Genomic DNA, 6000 nt, shown 5'->3' with positions numbered 1-6000 from the left:
TATTTATAGTGATAACAAATAATGTGGCCCCTCTCTCACTTCCCTTCTCCAGTCCCACGTTTGGAGTGTCTTTGAACTTTCAGAGGAATCTACTGCTCTCCTTTTCCTTTAATTTCATGAGTCATATTTCATTTCAATCACAACTTCTCAGAAAATAAATTCTGACAGACTGAGGTTTTATTCAAATATCTCTGTGGCTTGCTTTTCTCTGTGTGATCTCAGAAAAATCATTGAACAGCTCTGATCCTTAGTTTTCTGTCTTGTAGAACGGAGGTGACAGTGCCCCATTGCAACAATGATACCTGCAAGACAGTATATTGGAAATAAACTTTACAACTTTGTGGGGGGAGGAGGGAGGGAAGAGATACTGGAAGAACAACAAGGGAAAGGGTAACATGTCCAACAAGAAATGTACTCATTGCCTTACTCATGTAACTGTAACCCCTCTGTACAGCATCTTTGCAATAAAATAATAATAATGAAGACTATTGTGAACATTTTCCAAGGTTTAGCCTTGTCCATGGCACAGAATGAAGGTATTAAAATAAAGGGTATTTCCTTTAACTGATCATCCTCATTCCCTTTCTTCAAACCTGTGAATGCTATAAAGGAAGAATGAAATCTGTCAACTGGCTCCAGTTTAACGAAGTATATAGAAGAAAGGAGCTCAAAAAACGAGGCTACGGAAGATTCTGTTCAGTAAGTTGATGGGGTGTGTTTAGTTGGCAGATACAGTAGATGGTCAGGTGGACTACTGAGTCGATTAAAGAGCAGAGTTGCTGGGCTTCTGACTTCACTCACACTCTCCAGGTAGAGCTTCATTAACACAGGAGTGCAAGCTCAAGCCCTACTCTTTGTCCAAGACAACATACCTAAGCCTCTGACTTCCTGGCAGAAAGAATGAGAGTTTTACAGAAACGATGAAACAGTGGAATGAGGAGACAAGAAGGCCACCCTCCCCACATGCCCAAAGCCTAAAGGCGGCCCTCCCTCCTTGAGCTTTTTAGGCAGTCTCAGAATCTGTTACTCTCTATGTCTTTATGTCTGTTTCTCTCACTCATCTCCCTCTTTCCCTCCCCCTCCCTCTCTCCTCCTCCTTCTTCCTCCCTCCCTCTCTCTCTTTCTCTCTTTCACCGGCTCTGTCTGTCTCTCACTCTCATTCTGCAGAGGGTACATCATCACCTGACATGTTCTACACGACTTCTCTCTCGGTTCATTTTAATGGGTTTAATCATGACATTTTCATACATTCATATCATGTTTTTTGAGGATCTGTTGCATGCCCGCATCCTTTGTTCCCTCCTTGCAATGCTCTTCCCCTGGCCCTGGGAGCTCGGTCCCCCTCACTCTCCCAGATCCTAGCCAGCTGCACCCTTCCTGTGACCTCTTCCCAGCGCGGCTGTATTTGACAGCACAATACATTTCCTTTCTGCCCTTTAAATGTTACAGGCTTTTAGTTTATGCCTGGGAAATTGTTATATGAAACGTTACCTATTGCTGTTTACAGGACATTACCATTTTCTGACACTGAAGCACAGTCCCTATAACCATCATTTTTAGCAAAGGGATGACGTTATGAGTAGGCGGATTCTCTTGTCGGTGACTATCTTTGATATCTCAGTCACATTGCTGCTCACTATTCAATAAAGTATTAGGAGAGAATCTGCTCCCTGCTGGGCCCGCTGCCCTTCCCCCACCCTGTCCCTTCTCCTATTTCTCAACACCTGTGGGGCAGCTGCCACACTCAGCCCAAGCAGTTGGCTGTATTTGGAAGAACTAAATTCTAACAACATGAAAAGTCAGTGATATACTTAAGGGATTTTCAATATGAGCTTAACCATAGTAGATCTCTGGAATCGCACTCTCGTATTTCCTATGTACTTCTGTGGTCTCCATTAAGAAGCCATAAAAATAACAGAGCTACTGAGTTCACTGGCAATGTGGCTATGAATCTTTTCTACATCTGTATGTAACTACATAAATGCAATACTTGTAAGGCCTTCTATGTATGAATATACGTGTACATAGAACTATTGTGTCTCTAGCTGCCAGGTGTGATAATGGGCTCTCAACTGCATGACAGCAGCAGCTAACATTGAACATGTAGGTGGCAGGCATTATTCTATACATGTTATATGCAGTGATAAGAGTTTGAGGTTTAAACCTCAAACAATGAAAAACAGCTATGACTGAAATCCCTATTTTAGAAATGAAGAGAATAAATCCTGGAATGATTCATCACACTGTTGCAAATTACAAACCTTGTAAATGGCAAGGCCAGGATTTCAAATTGGGAAATCTGGATCTATAGTATCTGATATTGTCATACAATACTTGCATTTAACATACTTAATTTTAATATGTCATCCATAATTATTACATTTCATAGTAAAAAGATGAGATTCCCATATCATCATTTTGTAACAGGCCATAGACATAAGTAGGAATATATTATCAGTCATGTGTATAGTACTATAATTTTCTATAGAAACAGTGAGGGAGTTTTGCATCCTGGCTTTTATATGTATTGCTTATAATATATAGTATTCATAATAAGAATGTGCCATGTGAGTCTAACATGTGCAGTATTTGGTTATACAGGATGTCTTTAATTATATATTTATATATACATAATGCTATTGATATTTTCTTGGAAATGGCATTTAAAGGCAAATGCATTAACTTGGAACATACAAGTCCTTTCCTGCTATTTTTTGATATACATTTACTTTAAAAAAACTTTCACCAATTGAAATACCCTTCCCTAGGGGAAAAAAGTAAAAGATGTTTTACAGTCTGAAAGACTTATGTTCCATATTCCTTCTCAAAACAAAATTCATTGCTTAGTGACAAAAAGGTTATGGGTATCTTATAATAGTTCAATAAGCCATGTTATTAAAATTTCCAAGCCACTCAACATTCCACAAATACTTTATATATCTGTGGAAGTTTGAGGAATGAGATGAAAGATCTCTTGAGCCGGAGCTCTGCTCTTAATTCTGCTGGAGGCTGGTCTCCGGTAGCCAGAACTAGTTCTTTATCTTCTCTGAGCTTCAAATTACTTGCTTTAAAAGTGATCCTAGGGGTATTATTAGTACATATTCAAGGGACCTTGGAGTGTTAATAAATGAAGAGTGGTTCTAAGCAATGAAGGGTGGTTATTTTTAGCTGTGTCATGGAGCCTCTAGGGCTCCAACATCCAGGAAAATGCCAGCAAAATCAGGCAAAAGGTAAGGGGTTGGCTTGACCATCTCCTTCTCCATTTGAGGATCCATTCATTCCTCCATGAGAGAATTACCAAGCTAGCTGTGTGCCATCTATTGTGGTAGATGTTAACCACACTGCTAGGAGCTAACAAAGCCCCTACTCATGGAATTCACATTGGGTTTAACGAAATCAGACCTTAAGCAAATGAACACATGTATAGAATATCAAGAGTTAATCTATGTTTTGGAGAAGAATAAAGCAGAGAACATAGACAGTTGGCTGGTGGATTCTGTTTCTCATTTGACAGCAGATTTAATCTAAACTGATGTGAGCCCATTTGTAGGCATGCATTTCTAACTTTGTGCGAATAACTATGCTGTTGCAGAATGTTATATATCTAAGAACTGACACTGCTCCCACTGTGTTTTGTATTGCGCATTTATCATATAGGAAGAAAAATCACATTGCAAAGCACGTTTATACCAAAAGTTTTCAGACAGAGGTTGCGGTGCTCTACCAGCCAGACTTCAGGAAAGAGGTCAGGACTGGAAATATAATTGCAAAAGCTATCACCCTAAAGAAGAATGCATGCTGGGCGTTCAAAACAATCACTTAGATAAAGGATTTGAGCACATGGGAAGTCTTCAAAGTTCCTCCCCTTTTCTAGAAAAGAATGACAACTCATAGCAATAATGTGAGGTTTCAAGGAAACCCTGTACTGATTGGGTTATCAGGAAACTTGGACAAGGGTTCTCATCTTGACAGGTCTGTTTTGAAAATTCCTAGGCAACTCATGTTACATGCCAATAAGCAGAAGCCACCAGCCAAGAGGCCCCCCTCCCGCTTTGTGATGTGTGTGGGTGTGGGTGTGGGTGTAGGTGTGCGCGCGCGCACATATGCATGTGCACGTGCGCAAGCGCGCTGTTCCTGGGGTTTGAACTCAGGACCTGGGCACTGTCCCTGGGCTTTTTTTTTCTCTCAAAGCTAGAGCTCTACCACTTGAGCCAAAGCTTTGGCTTTTTAGTGATTAATTAGAGATAAGAGCCATACAGACTTTCTTGCCTGGGCTGGCTTCAAACCACAATCCTCAGAACTCAGCCTTCCTGGGCTGGGAAGGTGGCTCAGTGGTAGAGTGCTTGCCTTGCATGCCTGAGGCCCTGGGTTCGATTCCTCAGCACCACATAAGCAAAAAAGAAAAAAAGCCAGAAGTGGCGCTGTGGCTCAAGTGGTAGAGTGCTAGCCTTGAGCTGAAGAGCTGAGGGACAGCGCCCAGGCCCAGAGTTCAGGCCCCACGACTGGACCAAAACAAAAACAAAACAAAACAAAACAGAACACAGCCTTCCTGGGATAGCTAGGATTATAGGAATGACCCACTGGTGCCCAGCTTCTCAGTTTGAAAACTGGAATGACCTTGTTGGTTGTTGGTTGGTTCATTAATAAATATTACTCTGTAATTTTCCACACCACCCTTTTCTCATGATATTTCTCATCTATATAACACACCTGTCTACTGAATTAGTTCTGAGTTTTCAGCCTACGGGGTAGATAATCTTTCATCTTTCCCATCCAGTCATTTAAAATACTCTACAACTTTAATCTCAGGCACTTTAAGACATCTTTGTGTACAGAATTTTTATCTATTGAAAAATACAGACACACACATGGGATCCACACTGCAGTCAACACCATAAAAATACCTCAGACCTGAAGAAGAAAATTGCCTCTCAAATAAAAAAATATGAACTTCAAATAACTAATAAATGGTTTTGTACAAAAATATTTAAAGCCTAAAAAATATTTAAGGCCTATCAACCATTGAATTATAAGCCAACTTGGATAGTTTGATAATTCAAATGTGAATAAATAAAATTAATACTTTATACTTAGATAATTTAGAATTATGGAAAAATTGTCAAAATCTTTTCCTGTTTTAGGACAAAGACTGCATTTCCTGTTATGGAATTTTCTAGGAACTAAAGTTACTATTTTTTACTGACCAGTCTGGGGGTAAATGAATCTCATAACTTTGCCTCATTAATATTCATTTTCTCCAGGTTATCCAAGGAATTGGGAAGGGAATGGTTCTAGTTAACATACTGCATGCCACCTTATGTCCTTAGACCTACTACATTACAAACACTCAATAGAATTCATTGGCTAACGAGAAGATGGGGATGGCAGGTGTCTGGAATCGGTGTGATATAAAGTTTTGGTTCGTTTTAAGATGAATCATAAGAACATTGCTCTCAGGAAAGCTGTGTTTCCAGCATCCCTTGCTTCTTACAAGTACAAATGCTGTCAAAGATTAAAAAATGCAAGCCTGCTCAGGTTTCTGGAACAGCTTGTACTTTTCCAATCGGAAGGGATAGGTGCAGCTGGTATGCATGCCCTCTTCCTGCTGGAATCCAGGTATGATGACATCTTGACAATGTCAGCTGACAAGCCAATGTGCTTGGAATGGTAGAAAAGGGGAAGGATACTGGGTCCTTCGTGTCACCACAAAATGCTACACTAGCTCAGACTATAAATGTCCATACTGCTTATAGGGAATCAAATGCAAGTCTATTTGTGTAAGTCCCAGAGGGTAGAGGTTCTTTTTCATTGTTTTTGTACTTTACACCAAAGTGATGTGTGATTTATTGCTATGCCATGGGACAAGGTAGTTAAAAATGGAGGTAAGATGAAGATTGTTGGCATTTGGGATATTAGGGGCATTTCGGCCACAAAGCTGAAAGGGTATTCTGGAAGGTAAGTGACTGCTGGTAATATACAGATTGGAAAATAAAAGCATGA

At 40.1% G+C, this 6000-nt stretch overlaps 1 long non-coding RNA gene across 2 annotated transcripts in view; it reads right to left on the bottom strand.

Moving 5' to 3' along the window:
• Window positions 1-205: 205 nt before the first annotated feature.
• The window catches only part of LOC138807461 (uncharacterized), a 426938-nt gene continuing 421143 nt past the window's right edge, over window positions 206-6000 (bottom strand). For both annotated transcript variants that reach the window (XR_011366159.1, XR_011366160.1), the window contains exon 4: window positions 206-302. This is a non-coding gene — a long non-coding RNA (uncharacterized lncRNA). The remainder of the gene's footprint in view (window positions 303-6000) is intronic.

Source organism: Dipodomys merriami, unplaced genomic scaffold (assembly GCF_024711535.1).
Source record: "Dipodomys merriami isolate MVZ:Mamm:240054 unplaced genomic scaffold, mDipMer1.0.p SCAF_42, whole genome shotgun sequence".
NCBI classification, from domain to species: Eukaryota; Metazoa; Chordata; class Mammalia; order Rodentia; family Heteromyidae; genus Dipodomys; species Dipodomys merriami.
Note: the sequence above shows the minus strand (reverse complement) of the source record. Positions and strands in the feature narration are given on the sequence as shown.